Below are 23,418 nucleotides of genomic sequence, written 5' to 3'. Positions count from 1 at the left end.
CAGAAATGGACCCACAAATGTATGGCCAACTAATCTTTGACAAAGCAGGAAAGAATATCCAATGGAATAAAGACAGTCTCTTCAGCAAGTGGTGCTGGGAAAACTGGACAGCAACGTGCAGAAAAATGAACCTGGACCACTTTCTTACACCATATACAAAAATAAACTCAAAATGGATGGAAGACCTAAATGTAAGACAGGAAGCCATCAATATCCTAGAAGAGAAAGCAGGCAAAACCCCCTTTGATCTTGGCCACAGTACCTTCTTACTCAACACGTCTCTGGAGGCAAGGGAAACAAAAGCAAAAACAAACTACTGGGACCTCATCAAAATAAAAATCTTCTTCACAGCGAAGGAAACAATCAGCAAAACTAAAAGGCAGCCAACAGAATGGGAGAAGATATTTGCAAACGACATATCAGATAAAGGGTTAGTATCCAAAATCTATCAAGAACTTATCAAACTCAACACCCAAAAAACAAATAATCCAGTGAAGAAATGGGTAAAAGACATGAATAGACACTTCTCCAAAGAAGACATCCAGATGGCCAACTGACACATGACAAAATACTCCACATCACTCATCATCGGGGAAATACAAATCAAAACTGCAATGAGATACCACCTGACACCTGTCAGAATGGCCAACATGAACAACTCAGGCAACAACGGATGTTGGCGAGGATGCGGAGAAAGGGGATCTCTTTTGCATTGTTGGTGGGAATGCAAGCTGGTGAAGCCACTCTGGAAAACAGTATGGAGGTTCCTCGAAAAACCAAAAATAGAACTACCCTATGACCCAGCAATTGCACTGGTAGGTATTTATCCAAGGGATACAGGTGAGCTGTTTCAAAGGGACACAGGCATCCCCATGTTTATAGCAGCACTATCAGCAATAGCCAAAGTATGGAAAGAGCCCAAATGTCCTTTGATGGATGAATGGATATAGATGTGGTATATATATATATATATATATATATATATATATATATATATACATACACACACACACAATGGAGTATTACTTGGCAATCAAAAAGAATGAAATCTTGCCATTTGCAACTACGTGGACAGAACTAGAGGGTATTATGCTAAGCGAAATTAGTCAGAGAAAGACAACTATCATATGACTTCACTCATATGAGGACTTTAAGATACTAAACAGATGAATATAAGGGAAGGGAAGCAAAAATCATATAAAAACAGGAAAGGGGACAAAACATAAGAGACCTAAACATGGAGAAGAAACAGAAGGTTACTGGAGGGGTTGTGGGAGGGGGGATGGGCTAAATGGATAAGGGGCATTAAGGCCTCTACTCCTGAAATCATTGTTGCACTATATGCTAACTAATTTGGATGTAGATTTTAAAAAATACAAAAATACGAAAATAAAAGATGACAGCATTTAAAAAATGTTTATTTATTTATTTTGAGAGAGAGAGAGAGAGTATGGGAGCATGAGTAGGGGAGGGGCAGAGGGAGAGGGAGGGAGAGAATCCCAAGCAAGCTCCAAGATGTCAGCACAGTGCCCCATACAGTTGATCATGAATCATGAGACTGTGACCTGAGCCAAAATCAATGCTTCACTGACTGAGCCATCCAGGCACCCGAAATGACAGCAGTTTTTAATAAAAACTTTAAACAAGAAATGATAGCAGATTTAAAAAGGAGAGAGACAGATGTCAGCACAAAGGAAGGGCAGAAATCTACACCACCAATTTGGTGAAAGTTTGCAACCAGAGGGTTAGTGACAGTGGCTGGAGGCAGGACTCTCATTCTCAGGTTGAGCTCCAAAGACTGCAGAATTCTCGAACGAAGAGTAATGACGATCCTCACGGGGACAAACTTAGGCCCTCCTTCTCTGCAGGACAATCAGGGCGCTGTGACTCATTGGAGTCACCACGGAATCACTAACTGGAAATCCTTGCTGCAGCTATACTGCAAAGGAATTGGACTTGATTTGCCAGATTCCCCATGTGATGCAAGGGTGGCCACCTGCCAAAGAGCCAGAGGGAGAGAGGGCCACTCGCTTTCCTGGCAACACAGAGATTGCCTAGCTCCATCACCCAAGGCAAGAGCGGCGTAGGGCAAACAGGCAGCCATTCCCAATGACGATTCGGCTTTGATCAGAGTAGCTATAGTGCCAGAGTGTTCGGTGCATTGCCTGTTTCGGCAGCTCATCCCTTCTTCCGTGGGAAGGTTGTGTTCTGAGGTTCTTGTGGTACATGAAGTTATTGCCTTCACCATCTGCTCCTGTATCTTCCTCCCGGTGACATCAGACAGTGCGGCAGGGTTTGCCTTCGCCGTCTATCAGGCTGTTTGACTCAACTGCGTGCATTCTTATAATGCCAGGAGAATGATCCTCCCCTAAGTCAGCTGAACGGAAGCCAGAAGTTCACGGCAAACAAGCGACTCAGCTCGCCTAACAGCATGGAGGAGACCAGTTTCACTGCAGCTAACAGAGTAGATGGTTGCTAATTAGCCTGCAGTGTGACTACCAAAGGGACGAGTTCCCTGCTCACCCGAAGAAGGGAATCACTGTGCAGGTAGGTTAACACGTTTCTGAGGCTTCCCAGGGCCAGCTAAGAGTGTGAGCTGCTTTGGTGGGCCGGCTGGGGACAGGCGGAGAACTTTAGAGCCACTGGGGAAGGTGATTAGCAGATGGCTGCTGGCAGTGCTTGTGCTCTCAGGAGCTGGTTCCTACGGGCTGCTTGCTCAGAGAGGCTGGAGACTGTGCGGAAAGGAAGGCCAACGAAGATACTCCTCTGCGGTGGGGTGAGCCAAAGACCCTCACTAGAAAGACTGCAGCTCTGATTCTTGGAGGCCAGCAAACTGAGATTGTTTGGGGCATGGAGTAGTTACAAAGGCTCCTTTAAGAAATGGGTGCTGGTGGATTTTCAGGTGCGTCAAATGCAGCATTCCCCGAGTGCACTCATTCTCTCCCTCGCTGCTGTCCAACCTTCAGCCTCTATCGTATTCCTAACCTATGCTAGGGAGATTTCAAGTCCCTCCCTGCCCCCCCCACCCCATCTTGGAGGCCAGAGACTGGTCTGTGAGGAAGAAGGAGTGAGCACAGAGCTGAGGATCGGAGTGGGGTATCATGAAGGGACAAGTAAGAAATCCCACGGCTGGAGTTGTGGCGGGAGGGGAAGGCTGGATGGGACTCGCAGGAAAGCCAAGAGGAGCCCCGGTGCCCACCCAACTGGGAGGGGGCTGAGGACAGTGTGGAAGTCCGGATTTTAGAGATTGGGAGGTAAGAACGAGCCCCGGTTACCATCACGATTGGCAGGGTCTTGAGCAACTGTTCTGGGCCAGGGGACCTGGAGTGCGTGTGGGTGGGTCAGCCTGGCTGGGGGTATGGATGAAGCCATGCGTGGAGCCTGGGAGCTACCCTCCACTCCATAAGCCTCCTCTCTCCCCACCTCTCTGTGGTTCCCATGTCCTCTCCAAATGCCCCTCCCCCCCCCCCCCCCCCCCCACACACACATCCTACCAGCTGGGCCCTCCTGATCTCTCCCTTGGGCTCTCGGAAATTTCCCCACCAGAGTCCCTGCTTCTAATCTCTTCCCACTCCAATCCACTCCTCACACTACTGCCAAACATTATCTTTCTACAATGTAAGCTCGGTCACGTCTCCAAGCTTAAACAGAGGAGTCCAGTGGTTTCCCACTGCCTGCAGAATAAAGCCCAAACATCTTGCAGGGCACGCGGGAGTGTTTAAGATTCTGCCCCCACACTCTGCCACCGAGGCTTCATCTGCTGTAACTTACCTGCAAGTACCCAGGCACCTGGATTATTTGCTGCTCCTTGAATATGACCTTGTAATGGCTTTGTTACTTCCTGGCATTATTCCCTCAGCCCGGAGTACATTTTTCTTCTGTCCTACCTAGCGCACCTCTCCGCGTCTTTCAAAACAAAGCCATGTGCTCTGAGAAGCCGTTTCCATCCCTCTCCCTCCAGATCAGGGTTAATTGTTCCGTCTCCCGGTATGTGTGCATGTGTGTGAGTGTGAGATAAACTACATATAACACACAATTTACCATTTTTACCATTTTAAGGGTAGAGTTCTGTGGCATTAAGTACATTCACATGGTTGTGCAGCCGTCATCCCATCCATCTCCCGAAATTTTTGTCATCCCCAACTAAAACTCTGTCCCCATGAAACACTGACTCTCCGTTATCCCCTCAGCCTCTGGCAGGGGGAACTCTGCTTTCCGTCTCTATGAATTTAACTATACTAGGTGTCTCATAGAAGTGGAATTATACAAAACATTTCCCTTTATGACTGGCTTATTTCACTTGGCAAGATGTCCTCAAGGTTCATCCATGTCATAGCCTGGGTCAGAACTTCCTTTTTTAAAAAAAAATTTTTTTTTAACGTTTATTTATTTTTGAGACAGAGAGAGACAGAGCATGAATGGGGGAGGGTCAGAGAGAGAGGGAGACACAGAATCTGAAACAGGCTCCAGGCTCTGAGTGGTCAGCACAGAGCCCGATGCGGGGCTCGAACTCATGGACCGTGAGATCATGACCTGAGCCGAAGTCAGACGCTCCACCGACTGAGCCACCCAGGCGCCCCAGAACTTCCTTTTTAAGGCTGCATACTATTCCATTGTGTGGATACACTACATTTTGCTTATCCCTTCATTCATCCAGGATACTTGGGTTGCTCTGCTTATTAATTACTGCAACTACTGCCGGTATGAACATCAGTGTTACAAATATATATATTCCAGTCCCTGCTTTCAGTTCTCGGAATATACGCCTAGAGGTGGAATTGCTGGAACATATGATGATTCTAACACGTATTCTTTCTTCCTCAAAGGCAATTGTGCATGGCAGGTGTCCACCTTCAATATGGCCGTGTAGCCACATATACATTCCCTTGGAGTAATGTTAGATGATTAAAGCACAGCAAAGACACCGAAAAGAATATTTGACTCTGCCCTGCAGCAAAATGTTTCCCGCGTAGAGAAGTTACAAACCCCTTGAAATGTGAAAGTGCTAATAACATGTGAACTCTAAAATTAGACTCTGGCGAGCTGCTTCTTGAAAGAAAATGCTTTCAAGAAATCCACTTAGTATGTTTTGTCGTTATTACTTGGTTGTGACCTGCTTGGGAATTTAGAGGCCAGAATCCTGTCTTCCAGCCCTGCCCCGCCCCCTTCGGTGAGTGACTAGTTCTTTAGGCTCTAATTTCACCATCAGTAGAATAGCAAATGTCCCTGTCCATTCAGGAGAAAAGAGCAATTCAAATGAAAGCGTGCTGGTAACCTCAAAACCAACCAACAAACCAACAAAGATCATCTGAATAATCATAGCCATTGGCACCCCATGCATCCTGGGGCATTTTTAGCAGGCCTAAATGGTCAGTTGGATTCATATCCATCTCTCAAAGGAAGCTACGTGGAATCCTTTAAAGGGTAGAGCACAGCGAGACGTGATCATTCCTACTCAGATTAAAAAAAGCATCTTTGGGGCACCTGGGTGGCGCAGTCGGTTAAGCGTCCGACTTCAGCCAGGTCACGATCTCGCGGTCCGTGAGTTCGAGCCCCGCGTCGGGCTCTGGGCTGATGGCTTGGAGCCTGGAGCCTGTTTCCGATTCTGTGTCTCCCTCTCTCTCTGCCCCTCCCCCGTTCATGCTCTGTCTCTCTCTGTCCCCAAAATAAATAAAAAACGTTGAAAAAAAAAAAACAGATAATGTCTTAAAAAAAAATAAAATAAAATAAAAAAATAAAAAAAGCATCTTTGAGTAGAAAGCAGAATTACAGGGACGTTTGAGGGGTATCTGATAGGAAAGTGGCTGGCGGGATTTTAAAATGTGACAGTTGAAGAGAAAATTTTTTTGTGGAATTACAGAATAGGCACAGATAAAGAAAGCCCCGAGCCAAGATTATAAAAAATTCTTTAAAAAATACTCTCGGTAAAATTAGATGGGAAGGCCTATATAGCGTGTGTGCGTTCCATCGGGGCAGAATTGGCAGGAGTATTTATGAACACCGGCAGGTAGAATACTTTACCCTACTTTACATAGCTATTTCTGGCCTGTAATAGCAGTTGCCAAAGACATGTTTAGAGCCACTGTTAAGATGCGGGTGCCAAAATTATGACACGTCGACTGCGTCATAAATCAACACAGTTCTTGCCTTCAAAGAACTGGCCACTGAAGTTACTTTCAGATCTTACCAACTATATTCCTCTCTTCCGTGTTTTCAGAAAGACTTCTCCGGAAGGGAAGGGACCATAAGGCAAGACTCCTGATTTTTTTTCCCACACAGACGGGTAAATGAACATTGAGTGGGATGTAGTCTCCTTCCTCCGTTCCTCCTACTTCATTCCCTGAAATTGAAGCCGTGGCCGGTTCAAAGATTACCTGTTTGGAACGATTATAGGATTCGGGTGATGCAATCAATCACTTGTGTATACAAGATAGAAGGCACACTGCTGTGTGATTTAACTAATAGCAGTTAAATCAAAGGGGAAAAACTGAGATGGTAGTTCTTCTGAAGCATTTCTGCTGACAATTAAGATCCATTTTCAGGGCTTTCAGTTTATGGGTCTGTATTTCTCTATTCTAGAGAGCTCAGGAAGGGCCTGGAACATAGAAAGGAATTTAGTATGAAATAAGGGTCGCATTTCTAATTAGAGGGGAAAAGATGAGGGCAATGCCTGGTGTTGAAACAAGAAATCATCAGGGCGCCTGGGTGGCTCAGTCGGTTAAGCATCTGCCTTTGGCTCTGGTTATGAGCTTGTGGTTTGTGAGTTTGAGCCCTGCATCGGGCCCTCTGCTATCAGGGTAGAGTCCACTTTGGATCCTCTGTCCCCCTCTTCCTTTGCCCCTCCCCCGTGCTCTCTCTCCCTCTCAAAAATAATAAGTAAACTTAAAGAAAATAAAACAAGAGACTATCCATTTGGAGGCAAATGTTTTGTTCCCGTTCTCGTTCCCTTTAAATGGCGTCTTTTGCACTAATTCTCAGGCACCTGGTTGGGGAGCCAGTAACCAGAGGCCGCGCACATAGGGTGACTTTCAGCGGCACTTGAGGTGAATGTCGCTGGCACACAAGCATTTCCCACCCCCTTGGCGAAACCAGTCCCCGGGGGCCAAGGATTCTTCTTATTGTCAAAGACAGCTCTATTATATGTGACTGGAATTTATCAGATTTCAGGAAATCCCCACATACCCGCAAGGGCATTCTCCCCCGTGGCGAATGTTCTCTTTGTCTTTGTGGAGAGACAGCCGAGGTGGGTGGGATAGCTGCTCACCCGGTGGCTGCATCCGTGTGTGAAGAACTCAGGCCACTAGATTGGCTAAGCTGGGCATGATAGATGGCAGGTGCAGGGCTCAAAACCACGTTTCCAACCATGAGCGGAGGTACACCTGCCAGTAAGGACAGTGTGGTCTGTATCCCATCAGGAAACCCTTGCTCTGCATTAGACCCAATTATCAGTCAGCAGCGGAGTTCCAGAAATGGTATAAGCTGGGCAGGAAACCAGTCAGGAGAGGTTATCCTAAGGGGTGAGCGACCCTAAGATGATGCTTTATGCTACACTTCCTGGTCATCTGTTATTCTGATTTGGTTGACCTTGCATTCTTGGCTGCTGCTTTTAATGTCTGGAGAAGAAACCCGTACTGCATGAACAGCAATAACAGAAGCAGGGCTGTGATCCCGATTTTTATTGTTGGTTCCTGGTGTCTGGTTCTTTGAGAGAGTGTGTCTGATGTTGGGGGAGGGGGGGTAAGATGGAAAGGGGGGAATCTTTCAGAAATCACAGAATCCAGGAGAATCTGAGTCAAGTAGCAACTTGCACAGTGGCCACATTGGGGCAGAGTCACTTGCCATAAAGTCACTTACCCCTCACCCGGGGAGGCAATGAGTTTTGGTGAGACCCTCTCCTGACTAGGAATCCTCATCTAGCCGAAGGCTGAGTTTTCCTGCTCCTGGGATGTTGCCTTGGGGGTTTTCCGACTAAACTATTCTACCATGCCAACACATGTGAAGTGATGCAATGATATTTTTTAAATTATGGATAAAAATCCAGAAGATTGGGTCATTCAATGGGCCCAGATATTTTTAAGTACTTGCTTATTTAAGGTCTTTTGCAGTTCACAAAGATGCTTTAATATGTCTTACCTGACAAACGTTTTTCTCAGATTCCTAGACTCTAGAGATACCTTGCCTGCGTTTTCTATTTCAGTGCTTGATTTTCCAACATAAGGTCTGCAGTTTTCCCCCCAATGTTATTGTGTGTTTTGGACACCTCTTCTGTATCAGATGTTATACTTCCAAACAGATCATACACTTTCTTTTCTTTTTAAAAAATTTTTTAAAAATGCTTATTTATTTTTGAGAGAGAGAGAAAGAGAGAGCGCGCAAATGGGGGGAGGGGAGAGCAGGGAGAGAGGGAGACACAGAATCCGAAAAAGGCTCCAGGCTCTGAGCTGTCAGCATAGAGCCCAACGTGGGGCTCGAACCCACTAACCGTGAGATCATGAACGGAGCCGAAGTCGGACGCTCAATAGACTGAGCCACCCGGGTGCCCCCCCATACGTTTCCTTTTCAATAATATGGCACACGTGGGCTGCATCTATACTGCTGAGTGAAACCGCTTTCGCAGAACTTTGCTCTTGGAATAGTTGCGTTAAAAACACAAGACCTGACCACAAGTTAAGGGTTGCTGAAATGGATTCTACGTTCCCACGGGGCCCTACGGTCCCCGCATGGCTCTGACGTCAGCCCAAGCTGGTCAGGGAGAAGGGTTTTTGCTTCCCTTCAAGACTCCAGGCAAACGTTTGATGAAGTGGTCTCACTATGCCCCCACTGACACACAAAGATGCTTTAATATGTCTTACCTGACAAACGGTTTGCAGGCCCCGGCAGGCCCCAACGCATGACGCAAATATTCATGGGGCCACTCTGTTTTCTCTGATGCGACCATGTGGTTGCATGGATACGAAAATAGTGCTGCCCGGGACCAGGGATTCTACACAAACAGGCTCTTCCAGTTTTAATCGCAGGTGCCTTTAAAACATCTTTGAAATTTCAGGACTATAGAAACATCGAGGATGCCGGTGGGGAACAAATTCGAATATCAGACACTATGCTGTACCTACCATCATCCCTTCCCTTCTGCGACCCAGGTTTTGTTATTAGAGGAGCTTGTGTGCCAACTCACCCAGAATACCCTTCCCTCACTCAAGCAAATCTATTCCTGGAGGTCCCACCGGGACCCCCCACATCTGCCACTGTCTGAATCCCATAGGTAAACATAGCTTAGGCTTAAGGTGAGTCCACACTACATTGACATTCAGTTCTGATTCCAAATATGTGACAGTGCTACACCTCTCAGGTTGGTTTACATGATGAACGGGGGAAATGAGCATGTGACTTTTACAAATGTGATTTCTCTTTGCGTAAAACAGAGCTCTACTGGCAAACAAGAGTCCACGTCAGAATGCACACAGATATAGAATACTCTGAGATTCCAGGCACGAAAATCAGGATTTGAATTCAATCTCCTAAAGTATAAAAGACACATAACTGGGGCACCTGGGTGACTCAGTCGCTTAGGAGTCTGACTTCAGCTCAGGCCATGATCTCCCGGTTTGTGGGTTTAAGCCCCTCGTCAGGTTCTGTGCTGACATCTCAGAGCCTGGAGCTTGCTTTGGATTCTATGTCTCCCTCTCTCCCTGCCTTTCTCACTCTCTCTCTCAAAAATAAATATTAAAAAAATTAAAAAAAAAAAGACACATAACTTCTCACAACTGTTGACCATGTGACTTGACTATAGGTCACAGAAAATTTTCCCAGCTACTTGTATTCTTCTGTATCTTGCCCTTATTTATTCAAAAATTTTATTGAGCAGCTTCTATCTGCTCATAATGGACACAAAAAGATAGAATGCAGTCGTCACAACGCAATAAATTCAAAGTATATTTGAAAACACAAACAGATAACAAAAATAACAATAGTTAAGGGGAGGTAGAGAAGTTAAGGAAAACTATCTGAGATTGGTCTGGCTTGTCTGTCACACTCTCTTGCGTTACACTTCCCTTTTCGGCAGATAAAAGAGAAAAAATATATACTTTAATTTATATCTTAATTTATAATTACCAAGTGCCTCTTGTACATTCAGTGCAGCCTTATGTTAGCATAGGACGAAGACTCATTTAGATACCAAAGCAGTCGGGTGGGGCATGGCTCCTTCCATCCGCATGATGTAGCAACATCCTGGAGTAGGGTAAGCCTTTCTCCTTTGGTGTCTGGTCCTCATTAAAGCAGACCCTTCACCAGCCACCATGGAGAGTCGACACGATCTGTTATTATCGTGATGATAACATCCCACTAACTGCCACCCATTTGGCCCAAGATATTTATTTGCCCCACAAGAGTTTAACCTATGTTTTGAGGTTCTGCAAGAAGTGATTGAGCATTGTAGGCAATAGGGAACATGGCTTAGTTTAAAATGACCAGGATGAGGGGCGCCTGGGTGACTCAGTCGGTTAAGTGCCTGACTTCGGCTCAGGTCTCACAGTTCGTGGGTTCGAGCCCCACGTTGGGCTCTGTGCTGACAGCTCAGAGCCTGGAACCTGCTTCAGATTCCGTGTCTCTCTCTTTCTCTCTGCACCCTCCCTCCCCACTCCCCCATTCATGCTCTGTTTCTCTCTGTCTCTGAAAAACAAACATTTTTAAAAAGTAAATTTAAAAAAATAAAATAAAATGACCAGGATGAAATATGGAGCAGTTACCTATCTGGCTATAGTTGGTGCAGAGGGAAAATATTAATCATCACCCACCCTCCTGCCTGCCCTGCTAACATCACCCTCACCCTCTGTGAAATATGGTCTTTACTCTTTCTACTTTGGAAAGCATCTTCCAGCCACCGTGATCTCTCCCACCAGTTTCTATATAATGCTTTTCCCTCTCCTAGAATGGTGCTTCTTAAGCTTTAACGTGTGTATAGATCATCTGAGGATCTTGCTGAAATGCCAAGTATGACTCAGTAAGTCTGGGGTTGTGGCCTGAGGTTCCGGATCTCTCACAGGTAACGCTGATGCTGCTGGACTGAGAAGGAACATGGCCTTAGAGCACCCCACCTAGCCTCACCTGGCCTAGCTGTCAGTGGTTTCTGGACACATGGATTCTGTAGACTGCTACAATAATAATAATAATAACAACGGCAACCACATCAATGAAAAGAACAAACAACAAACCCTTTCAGGGACTAGTTTGCCAACTTTTTATTGCCAATCAATTTGTCAAGAAAGGACATTGAACATATGCGTGGCTAATATTGCCATATCCTAAAGGAAGGCTATTTAAATTCTACTCTGTCTTTGTCTCTCTCTCAGATATAAAATAAAACACACACGCAAAAATTTTTTTAAAAGGGGCGCCTGAGTGGTTCAGTTGGTTAAGTGTCCAACTTCAGCTCAGGTTGTGATCTCACTGCTCGTGAGATGGAGCCTCACGGTGGGCTCTGTGCTGACAGCTCAGAGCCTGGAGCCTGCTTTCCATTCTGTCTCCGTCTCTCTCGGCCCCTCCCCTGCTTGTGCTCTGTCTCTCTCTGTCTCTTTCAAATCTAAAATAAAACACACAAAAAACATTTAAATTCTATGAAAAGGAGGAAGGCCATAGCTTCAGAATAGAAGACAGTCTTCAGAATTGAAGTTTAACTTTATGAAAAACTCGCTACCCTAGTCTCATTTTTAAAATTTGGTCCTAGACTGGGGGCACTAAAGGTGTATATAGGAAAAATTAGCCTGCCTGAAATCCAAAAGGCTTTTCTGATCCCAGACATGAGGTTGGATGTCCCTCCACAGTGCCCGAGAAATCCCAGTGCATGACGCTGTCCTAACCCTCATCACCCTCTACTGTTATTGCTTGTCTACCTGCCTGGAGTCCCCAACAGTCTAGGCCTTCCTCTACCTTTGTATCCCAAAACCTTGAACATTGCAAGTACATGGAAAATACCCAGTGACTGAATGAAAGCCTGAAATAATGGATCACTCTAACGATATTACTAGTGGATTCTGTTGTCTGGTTTTAGGTAGAGTAAGAGACATTTTTTGAAGTGGTCCAAAATCGTGGTATACATGAAACTACAGAGAAAGTGTACATATTAAGAATCTTTTTTTGAGGTTTTTTTTTTTTTTTTTTTTTGAGTAGGTAGTGAAACACATATATGTCTTTACCTGTTCCTTACCTTGAGTCTGACCAGCCCTTTCCAACTCTTTCTTTGAACTGGTCAAGTGATATTCTGCTCTGTGAACCTGTGGATAACTTGAACTATCTCTGTTTTTCTGATCTTCTAAATGAGATGCTGTGAGATTTAGAGGGTTCTTGTGATTTTAAATTTGCTACGATCCCTTGGTTTTATAAACAGGAATGGATAGCAAACACGCATTTCTTATTAACGTTTCTTAATAGCCTATTGTGTAGGACAGACTGGGTTGACTCTTCCAAAAGAAACAGCTCATGCAGGTTACAACTCAATGTTCATCATAAACTTGTTGAGCACAGGTACGTATTGGGAATTAAGACAGACAAATATCAACTATTAAAATAAGAAATGGCAAGTAAATCACTTGGATAAGAATTATGCTCAATAGTGGACTCAAATTCCTCATTTTTCAATGATGGTGACAACTTTATGGCTGTGTGTGTGTGTGTGTGTGTGTGTGTGTGTGTATCTGTGTGTATCTGTGGACAAATACATCACTTACTAGTGAGTATTTCTGGGAGGAGATCACAGAAGACTTTCATTTTCTATATTGTATATTTGTCCTAACATTTGAATTTATTACTATACAAATGTTTTCTGTTTTAAGCAGAAAGACAATTCAGAATTTAAAAAGAAAAAAAAATGCTTTTATGAGAATTAATGACACTGCTGCCCACAAATACATACGCATGAAAGTGGGACATTAAGAAACTCAGCGTGAAGTTTCCACAACAGAGAAGAGAGATTTGGGTTGTTTTAACACTTTTAACTGGCTGAAAAGAGCACCTCTTAGGATATTTTTGATGTTTACAAATCTTGTAACGACATAAGTTTTTAAAGTAAAACACACCTACTTTGAGGGTTTTAAAATGCTATCAGTGACTTAGAGAAAATTACATTAAGAATGTTATTAAAACTTAATTTGATAATTTTTGCAAAAAGAAAGAGTGAATATTGTTAAACAACTTAATAGAGACATAAGTTAAGAATTGACTTCTTTGGGGCCCTGGCTGGCTCGGTCAGTAGACTGTGCAACTCTTGATCTCGGGGTTGTGGGTTTGAGCCCCACGTTGGGTGTAGAGATTATTTAAAAATAAAATCTTAAAAAAATTGACTTCTTCAATAATGTTTTAGGGTGCCTACTAAAACGAGCATTTTTTTAAAGATTCAAATACATCCTAATAACATAAAGCACTCCAAAACTAAATTTATATATAATTTTTTAATATAGCCATTGTTCCATCTGTAGTCAAATGTGGAAATCTGCATAATTTTGACCATGTTACTCTTACAGAAATGAAAGCCCTGCAATTGCTTTACCGCTTCTTCAGAAATCTAGTTCTGCTCCAGTACAGTGCAGTGGGCATTAAAGTTTCAAACTTCCGCCAAAATTATAATGAGCTATTTGGACATTTATTTGAATGTGAACAACCTTGTCTTCATTACATTGTTCATTCAATATATTTGCTGAATGCTTACTGTGTTCCAGGTAGTGTTCTGGGACTCCAGGTACATCATAAACAGAACAAAGGGTGCTGCCTTCATGAAGTCTATATACGGGAGACAATAAAGATAAGCGTAATAGATGTGTAAGTTATGTAGCTCTTATTGAAATTATTTTGGGGGGTGTAGTATTCTGCTAGGGCTGCCGTAACAAAATATTACAGACCTGGTGGCTTAAACAACAGAAATACTCTCTCACATTCTGGAGGCTGGAAGTCCAGGATCAAAGTGCCAGCAGGGTTGATCTCTTCCCCTGGTTTGCAGATAGCTGCCTTCTTATCATATCCTCACATGGCCTTTCCTGTGTGTGTGTGTGTGTGTGTGTGTGTGTGCGCGCATGCACACAAAGCTCTGGCGTCTCTTCCCCTTATTATAAGGATACCAGTCCTATTGGATGAGGGCCCCACCCTTGTGACCTTATTTAACCTTAACTACCTCTTTAAAGGCTCTTCCTCTAAACATCTGAACAGAGTCACATTGTGGCTTATGACTTTAACGTATGCATTGGGGAGGGGCGGGGGTGGGCCCGAACAATTTCAAACACTCAAGTGAGGGACCCAGGACAGAGACTCCTCTTGTCAAGGTTTCAGAACAATGTTGAGATAGACTTCACTGAGAAGGTGAAATCTGAGCAAAGATCTAGGAGGTAAGAGAGTTATATCTGTGGCTGTCGGGAAAAAAAAGCATTTCAATTTGAGGGAACAGCCAGTGCACAGACCTTAAGGCAGGAATGTGTCTGGAAGGTTCCATAAACAGTAGGTCTTCAGGGACGGAAGAGCAGGAAGAGAAGAGAATGTGGGGATCTGGGTGGTGTAGAGCTCTGTGGGCCACTGTAAGGGATTTGGGGTTCGCACGGGTGAAATGGGGAGCCACTGCAGGGTTTTTAGCACAGATGTGACATGGTCTGATTTATAGATATCCATGAAGCTGTCAGTTAAGTGTTCAGCTCTTGATTTCGGCTCAGGTCATGATCTCAAGGTTCGTGGGATCAAGTCCCGCATCAGGCTCTGCACTGACAGCGTGGAGCCTGCTCGGATTCTCTATCTCCCTCACTTTCTGCCGCTCCCCTGCTTGTGCACATGTGCACACATGCACGCTCTCTCTCTCTGTCAAAATAAACATGTTTTAAAAAGAATACAGTATGTAATAAATTTACCAAATATGTGTTCATTAACTGTTTATGTTTTCAGTAAGGCTTTCGGTCAACAGTAAGCTATTAATAGTTAAGTTTTGGGGAAGCCAAAAGTTGTATGTGGATTTTCGTCTACGCAGGGGTCAACACCCCCAACCCCTGCGTTGTTCAAGGGTCAACTGTACGTTAACTGCATCTTTTAAAACCTTGATTTTACAATCTAATTTTAGAGCCAAATTATCTAGACTTCCCACTTACAAAGTTTTTCAACATGTGATACACGTACGTACGTAAGGCTTCCTTCTATATATTTATTAATTTTTCTTTTATCTTTCTTCTATGAATGTACTTGATTACACATTTTTTGTGTTCACTTGAAATCTTTTGAACTAAGTTTATCTAATTATGTATGCTTAATATCTAGATTCTAAGATACTTTTTATTTTTAATTTTTTTAAGTTTATTTATCTTTGAGAGAGACAGAGACAGCGTGAATAGGGGAGGATCAGAGTCAGAGAGAGAGGAGACAGAGAATCCCAATAACCTGGGACTTGAACTCACAAAACCATAATATCATGACCAGAACTGAAACCACGAGTCAGATGCTTAACCCACTGAGCCATCCAGGCATCCTTAGGTTCTTAGATACTTTTGAACAAAGTTAGTATGCAGACACACAGAGAAAAGAGTAGACACAAATGACATTACCTTGTGCCTTTTACAAATAAATACTACTTTGAGGGCCAACTGGGTACCATTGTAACACAAAGTGTTTCATTCTGTTTGGCTTTAATAAAATCATGATCGCCTATTGTCGTACATTCAAGAGAAACAGAAACTGGATTGTTACTTATTATTTCTATGACTTCTTTGTCCATTAGGAAAAAAAAGAGGTGTTTTTAAGATTAGCGGGTAAAAGTAGATGTGAAAATAAGAGTGGGTTCACTGTTGGGTAAAACTGTGAAACAGGTCAAGTTTGGCTTCCTCTTCCTTTTTTAGTTCAGGGAAACTCACCAAAGTATCTCCAGCACTTAGCACGGTACCTAGCACATAGTAGGTGCTCATTATTTGTTAAATGAGTGGTGATTTCGCTAAGACATATCTTTCACTAATTTGTTAGTGACTTCGTATGTTGTCCATCCTTGGAGTATTTGCAGTCTAAAAGATTGCCAGAGGAAGTGGGCAACCTCTGCCCAAAGGTACGAACTGTTAAAGGTTGAACTTCAGTGGGGAGATCTTTTAAAGTGCAGAATTTTCCCCAAGAGCTACTTCCAACCACATCACTGATCAACTATTTACTTCCCCAAGATATAACATCCTGAATATTTCCAGTTCTTGATTCCTGTGCAAAAATCACAGGAGTTGTTGATTCTAAAGCAATCACTGCCAATTTGTAGACTATTTGCTTGTAATTTGTATTATTAGGTAAGACTTGAATCCGGTTCACCATCTTCCCCAGTACCTCTAACATTCCGCACAAAGGCTGTCACGGTGACTGGGTGGTGAGCAGGGATGTCCTCTAAAACGCCGAACTGCTGGCGGCAGCAGCCTACCAGCCATGTGCTGGCCCAGGCACTCAGTGATACAGCCAAAACATGCTGTGTTAACCCTACAGCTCCCACCTGCTGGAGGCACTGCTATTTTAAGGTATAGAATGTAGACAGTACGCACACACTACACAAATGTGTTTGAAGAGAGCTAAATTGAAAAATACACATTTGTGCTGAATTACTTCACCAGTGGCTTCGTTTTTTGAAAGAAACGTACCGTTACCTTTGCAAAATGGCTTTTTCCAGGCCCCAAAGGAAGGCTAGGCTTCTTCTCGGGTAACCTTTCCTCCCTCTCTCAACCCCTTCCCATATTTCTTCTTGCAGCCCCCATCCTCTGAACCCACACAAGGAGGACAGAACGAGTGTCTCTGTTAAATGGAGGAAGCGGACGCTGCGCAAGTGCTAGACGCTTTTCAAACGATGGTCGCTCTCCCCTGGGTCTGACAAAGCCAGCCTCGCGACGCACCAGCAGGGTGAGAACAGAGGCAAACCTCCCCAGCACTGGGAGAAACCCCAAGCCCCACCCCTCCGTCCCTCCCGCCCTGAGGCTCGGCCCGCCCTCCTCCCTTCCCTATTGGCTCGGTGGCTCCACGCGTCACGCCTGCGACGCCGACGGCGCCCTACGAGCGAGGGGCGGGGCTCGGGGCGCGCCAGAAGGGGCAAGCGCGCACGCGCAGGAGAGCGGGTCTGGGTCCGGACGGGGGAAGGGAGGGGGTGGTGTTCCCGGTTTCCTGGGTTACCTGAGGGGGCGGGGGTGGAGAGTTCGCGGCGGCGGCAGTGGCAGCGGCGGCGGCGGCAGCGACAGCGACGACGACTCGGGATTCTCCCGGTGAGTGGAAGGGCGCCGCGGCGGCGGCTGCAGCCAGAGAGCAGGTAAAGGCGGCCGCTGCGCGCCGACGACGCCGGCAGAGGGCTTGGGGTCCCGGACACCATCCGTGGCCTGGAGGGAAGGCGGTTTGGGGTGGCGGCGGTCGCAGGGGTCTGGGGGTCGCCGCCACCCGGCTGAGGGCGCGGGGGACCCGGCCCCAAGCCCGTCCTCAGGCGTCCTCTCTGGCTCCGGGTCTCCGAGATGTCTCCCCCCCCGCGCCCGGGCAGCCTCTGACAGCAGCTGAGCGGCGGGCGGGAGCTCCTCCCGGCCCCCCTGGACCCTTGCAAGCGGCCACACGCCACCAACTTTATTTCCCGGCTCACGGAGGGGCGGAGGTCGAGTAGGCTGGCGGCGATTTGCTGCTAGCTTGATTGTATTTATTGTCCTGTGCGGTGGCACTGCCTCCACCCCGACCGGGCCCAGACTGGCAGGTCGGGGACGGGAGTTGACAGTTTCCGCGCCACCACCCTTCCAGTCGCTCCTTGAGCTCCTGTCCCGCGGTCCTCACCCATCTGTCATCTCCCCCGTGTGCCTTGGTCTGCTGCTTTTCTTATGCCTGTGACACCCTTTGCCGGGGCGAGAGACTCTCCAGAGGATCCTCTGAGACATCTGCTGTCTGTCTCCGGCATCATTGGAGCCTTGGCTGAGATGCCTCTTGGTCTCTGGCAGGATTAAACTGTTCGGGGAAATAACCCAGGAAGACACCGGCACCACAGCGTGGAGGTCAACGAGTTGTTTAGTAGTGGCGGGGATAAGGCCAGAGGCTTTAAGAACCGTCCCTCTAGCCTTAATTCTTATCCTGCGAAACGAAACAAAACAAAACATTCCCTAGATGCTCAACGGACCATACACACCCAGTGACAGCACTTGGCAGTTGATGAGGTTTGTTTTAAGCAGATAGAAAATTTTAAGGGAGTTGCATCTTGTGTTGAGTACGTGGGTGTTAATAGGGACCAACGTTTCCTTGAACATTGAATTCAACCCGCATTCTTCCTAGGGTTTGTTTAACAAATTGATAGGACAAACTGAATTGGGCTTTCCTTCCTGATGATTCTTGGCTGATCTGCTGTTACTTTAAACTTCCACACCCAGAAACCTTATGCTAATAAAGATGTTGACAATGAGCTTTCGTTTTATAGATGTAGTTATTAATACGGGGTATCTGTTTTAAAGAGCTTTACAAGTAGTCAGCAACTTTTTTTTTTTTTTAATAACTCTTTGCTGTCCTTCATATTGTTACTGCCTAAAGATTGGAGAATTTGGAGACAAGAATTAGGAGAAAATGAGTTACTATATAATTTAATTTACGTGAAAGCAGTGTGTAAGCCATAAAATAATCTATAAATTTAGTATATATTTATTGAGCATGTACTGTGTGTCAGAGTTTTCTGAACACATAAATACCCCCTCCTTCATGGAGCTTACATTCTAGTGGGGGATCTCAGATAATAAAATATGTGCTATGTCATTCGGTGTCAAGGACTAGAGAGAAAAAGCAGGGAAGAGGGAGAGATCAGGAACTGGAAAAGGGTTTTAACTAGGGGTAGTCAGGGAAGACTTCCTAGAGAACGCGGCGTCTGAGCCCAAGACCAGAAAGGAGACGGTAATCCGTACCCCTCTCTAGGGGAAGCGTGTTCAAGTAGACGGAAAGCCACTTGCAAAAGCTTTGAGGCAGGCGTGTACTGGGCATGTTTGTGGACAGCTCAAAGTCAGATTTGGCTGTGGTGGAGTGAGCAAAGTAAGAGTACTACAGATGAAATCAGGTGAGTGGGAATGGGCAATCAGATTGGGTGAGGTCTTGGAGGCCTTTGCACGGGCTTGGTCTTACACTCTGAGTGAGAAAAGGACTCATCCCTCTGAATAAAGAAGAGATATAATGAGACCTTTACAAGGGTCACTCTGGTGGCTGGATGAAGAATAGACTTTGGATGAAGGAGAGGGTAAGAAGCAGAGATATCAGCTCAGGGACCCCTGCCATAATTCAGGCCACGGATGCTTATCATTTGGACCAGAGTAGAATTGGTGGAGAGGTTGATTTCTGGCTGAATTGAGGATAGACTCAACAGGAGACTTAAAGACAACTACAGTTTTTGTCCTAAGCGAGTGCAAAGATGCAGTAGACGTGTACTGAGATGAGGTTTATGAGATGGGCAGTGGGTTAGGAGTTGGTTAGAAGACCACAAAATGAGATATCCAAGTAGAGATTATTGCTAGTAGATTCTGGTAACTTTGTATTGAAGACACTTTTCACATTATCTTGACTTTAACAGGGGTTTAGTATTTCACCCATGAACTGCCAGCCTTTTTCAGACTCCTTTTCTTTTTAGCTCTTTTGGACCAACTTATTCATTCTTTTCACGAAATGTAGCTTTGCTTTTATTTGCTTGCACTCAGAGCATCTGTTTGTTAGTTTCATTTTGTAGAGAAAGCCGTATAATCCAGAATTTCAGAGTACCTTTTTAGTTTGTTGCTGTGTTTAACTTGAACACCTCAAATGACTAAGCTTTTCCCAAATTATGTTTAGATGCCTGGCTTAAGTTCAAGAATTTTTTTAAGTCTCAGAAATCTTGTTGTCAAACGTGGCTTCACTTGGCCATTTGTGAAATTACAATGGAAATGACCTGTATTTTTAATACTTTATTAATAAGTCAGTAATATACAGGGATTATCCTAATTCTTTGTTTCATTAAAGATGGCTTGAAATAAATGGGCCATCACATGTTAAACGGAGATCTTTTCATCAAATTATGCAGTATTTGGGGCCATAGAATTTGGCCTGTAAAACTTGTATCAAAAATATATCAGGATTCTAGAGTTTAAGGTCTATGCCTTCCCTTAAGAACCAGGCTACAAGTACATGACTGTTCGGGTTACCTTTCCCTTTTCTCTAAGTTGTACCAAGCCATCTACTTCTTTTATTTGTATCATTCCTTCGAATAAAGTAATTTGGTACCCCCTCCTCCGAAAAAAGAACCCAAGCTATAAACTAATGTTTTTAAATGGATTTTCAGCCTAAATATATTCTGAAAGTACATAAAAAGACGTCATATTAATAACTAATTATAAACAGTCCATGGGAACACCATATGTTCTTTGATACTGCTTTCTTTTGCTATTGTTTCTCACCGGTATTTGTCTTTCTTTCTCTTAATTCTTCTGGCCTTGATTTATAGTAAGTGAGAGAGACCTGATACATTTTGAAACTTTGAATGCTTCTCAGGTCTAATTGTGGGGAAGAAAAAAAAAAGAAAAATCTTTTTTAACAATATGAAAAAGTAGTGCTTAAAGTATGATCATCTTAATTAATCAAGAAAGGACTCAAACGGTTTTCCTAAAGGCTCGTCATTGTTCCATTCAAATGTGATCCCTTGAAATTGAAACTCAAAATGTGTGAGGAAATAAGAGAACTTCTAGACACTTTAAATGAGTGGAAGAAATGGATGAATGATAACACTACTGTGCATACTTAGAAATGTTGATACAATTCATCCTTAAAAGGTAAAGGGGATAGAAGATTTTTGCCAGAAACCTGAAGAATCACATATTTCAAATTGAAAAATGAGGTAGGGGAAAGTGAAGCTTAGAAACTATACATTGAACATTTTGACACTAAATGACTCCTAGAAACATTATAGACCAGATTGCCAAGCAGATGCTTTGTAATCTGTGATTAGAAAACACAGCACTGATTAAGACCCAGAGTTAGTTTTTTAAGAACAAGTCATATTAACCTCTTGCTCACTTTGTCAAAGATATGATAGTATTAAATAATCTTTTTAAGCACCTCACATCTTACAAATTGCGTTCCCATTTATTATTTTATTTAACTCTCACAACATCCCTGTCAAGTAGTGTCAGATGAGGAGTCCTCAATGGTAGGAGCCCTGGGAAGACACAAAGGGGACAGACGTGGGAGATGTTAGAAAGGACTTGCCTAGATACGGAGTAAAAGAAAGGGAGGAATCAAAGTGGGCTTTGGGGATTCTAGACTGTCTGACTGGGTGGATGGTAATGCTGGTAATTGATCTTAATTTTGAAAATATAGGTGGTGGAACAGATTTGGAGATGTGAAATTCATCAGTTCACATCAGTTTGGTGAGACTAGTTGTTTTCTTTGTTGGAACAGAGTCAGGTATAATTAGAATTTTCAAAATATATAGGTCTGGAGCTCAGAAGAAAAGCCTAACCCAAATAAAAAAGGCTTCATTCATTCAGTAGACATATCCTTTCAAATACTTTTGGTAAGGAAGGGAGGACAGTGGGGAAGCTTGAGCTGGGAGATGGCATTGGGGAAGGTTTATTTTTCTTTAAAGATGAAAGAGCCAAGGAAATTTAGTGGGCTGATAGAAAGAGTCCATTGAAGAGGAAAGAAAATTGAAGTCACAAAAATTGAAGTCACAAGAGAAAGAAGATAATCAGACATAACCTCAGCAGAAATGGAAGGGTTGGGAACAAGAGCACAGGTGAAAGGGCTACCCTGTAGAAGAGCAGTGATGTATCTTCCTAGTATTTAAAAAAAAAAAAAAAAGGAAATAGAGACTAGATACATAATATAATATAGCATCTCTTGTCTCTGTGGGAATCAGGTTATGTGCTGAAATTGAGGAGGAAGAGCATGGATTGGGGTATATTTCATGGGAAGAGTTACTGTTGTGATGGGAAAAGGGACTTGGCCAGGGACCACTAACCTAATTACTGAATAGTGATAAACACCCTTGAAATCACAAATGAGTAGAGCAGCCAATCAGAATGGTTAAGCAGTTTTCTCCAGCAGTTCTCCATAACAGTGCAGAAAATGTTTGGTTAGACTAAATCTGGATGGGGAGTGGAAGGGGGGTTGTGATGTAGAACCTGGAAGGGGGTGGAACAGAGTCAAGGAACTGAGGGTGCTAATGAAGTCGCTAATTGAAGAGCTGAACCATAGGTAGGTATCCTGCTTGATTGAAGAAGACAGCCAAGCCAAGATGGAGCTGATAAATGTAGAGAACAAAGAGGGTGAAGAATTTCAATGAGTAAGCTGTAGGATTAACGGAAGTAGAGGAGTACTAGAGATGGAAAAATAGGCATGTGATGTGAGGTCCTAACTTTAAGTTTCTAGAGTCAGAACAGTTGCAAGTGATAATAAGGGTCAAAGTATGGCCAGTGATGATGGGTAGCCAAGATTAATAGTGCTTATGCAACAATCATAATATTAATAAAACTACAATTTATCAAGTACTGCTGTATACTAGTCACTATACTAAATGCTTTCCGTAGTTTATCCTACTTATTTTTCACAACTATCCCTTGAGGCACACATTAGGGACTCTATTTTACAAATGAAGAAATGGGTGCTCGGTGAAGTAAAGTAACTTTCCCAAAGGTACACAACTAGGAAGTACCTGATTCTTTCTAGCCCCAAAGCCCTTATGCCCACTTAATACACTATGCTGTTCTTCTCCAAAGTAGGGGTCATTGAAGAAGAGGAAATCAAAGAGCTCTAAATCCTAGTATGTTGGGATTATTTTTTCTTATGGATAATGAAGCCCTCAGAAACAACAGATCTTGTGTGGAGAGGAAGACAGGACTTTTGTAACAAAGTTCTCAATAAATGGAGATGAAAGACTCAAAGTCAGTAGTTGACAACTATAAATATAGCTCTAATTTAGCCTTAGAAGTAGATAAAATGGGTAATAATGATGCACAAGTCACTTTGAGAACCAGATGATAACCAGAATAATACCGACTTGTCTTCCTGGCCTGGGATCTGGGTGTATATAGTGATTTATTAAGAGGAGGAGATTAAATGCTCCTCTTGTGTAAAGGTAGAGGATACAGGGACATTTCTTCACAACAGAACTAGGGTTCCTAAAGCTAGGGAGTGAAGTGTCCAGGGAGGAAGAAGCACTCATCTAGTTGCGTATGAAAAATCAGAAAGGATAGGTGGGCAGGTAGGGTCATCATATAATTTATTGACCAAATACATGTTATTTTGAAAATGAAAAGAGTGTCATTAATAGTTACCCTGGGACAGCAGGCATAAACTAGGGCTGTCCTAGGCAAATCAAGATGGGTAGTCATATCTGTGATATGTAACAAGAGGAGCTATCATCTTGGAAAAGGGCTGTGGATGTTGAGAATGAGCAACATCCCTAAGTTAGAG

The 23,418-nt window shown here is 43.8% G+C and overlaps 1 protein-coding gene and 1 long non-coding RNA gene across 8 annotated transcripts in view; one reads left to right on the top strand and one right to left on the bottom strand.

The window, feature by feature from the left end:
* Nucleotides 1–23,418, top strand: part of LYST (lysosomal trafficking regulator) — a 250,417-nt gene that overhangs the window by 53,173 nt on the left and 173,826 nt on the right. The window contains exon 3 of one of the 7 annotated variants that reach the window (XM_058696217.1): nt 16,733–16,881. The gene's annotated coding sequence lies outside the window, so the exon portion shown is untranslated. Of the gene's footprint in view, nt 1–16,732; nt 16,882–17,130; nt 17,282–17,661; nt 18,159–23,418 lie in introns of those variants that run through there. The other 6 variants (XM_058696216.1, XM_058696215.1, XM_058696218.1 and 3 more) reach the window with 6 other exon arrangements.
* LOC131492572 (uncharacterized) lies at nt 1,406–6,349 on the bottom strand. Its single transcript, XR_009252144.1, has 2 exons — nt 6,188–6,349; nt 1,406–2,732 (listed from the first exon to the last, which is right to left on the bottom strand). It is a non-coding gene; the product is annotated as an uncharacterized LOC131492572 (long non-coding RNA).

This window comes from Neofelis nebulosa, chromosome 13 (assembly GCF_028018385.1).
Source record: "Neofelis nebulosa isolate mNeoNeb1 chromosome 13, mNeoNeb1.pri, whole genome shotgun sequence".
Lineage (NCBI taxonomy): Eukaryota > Metazoa > Chordata > Mammalia > Carnivora > Felidae > Neofelis > Neofelis nebulosa.
Note: the sequence above shows the minus strand (reverse complement) of the source record. Positions and strands in the feature narration are given on the sequence as shown.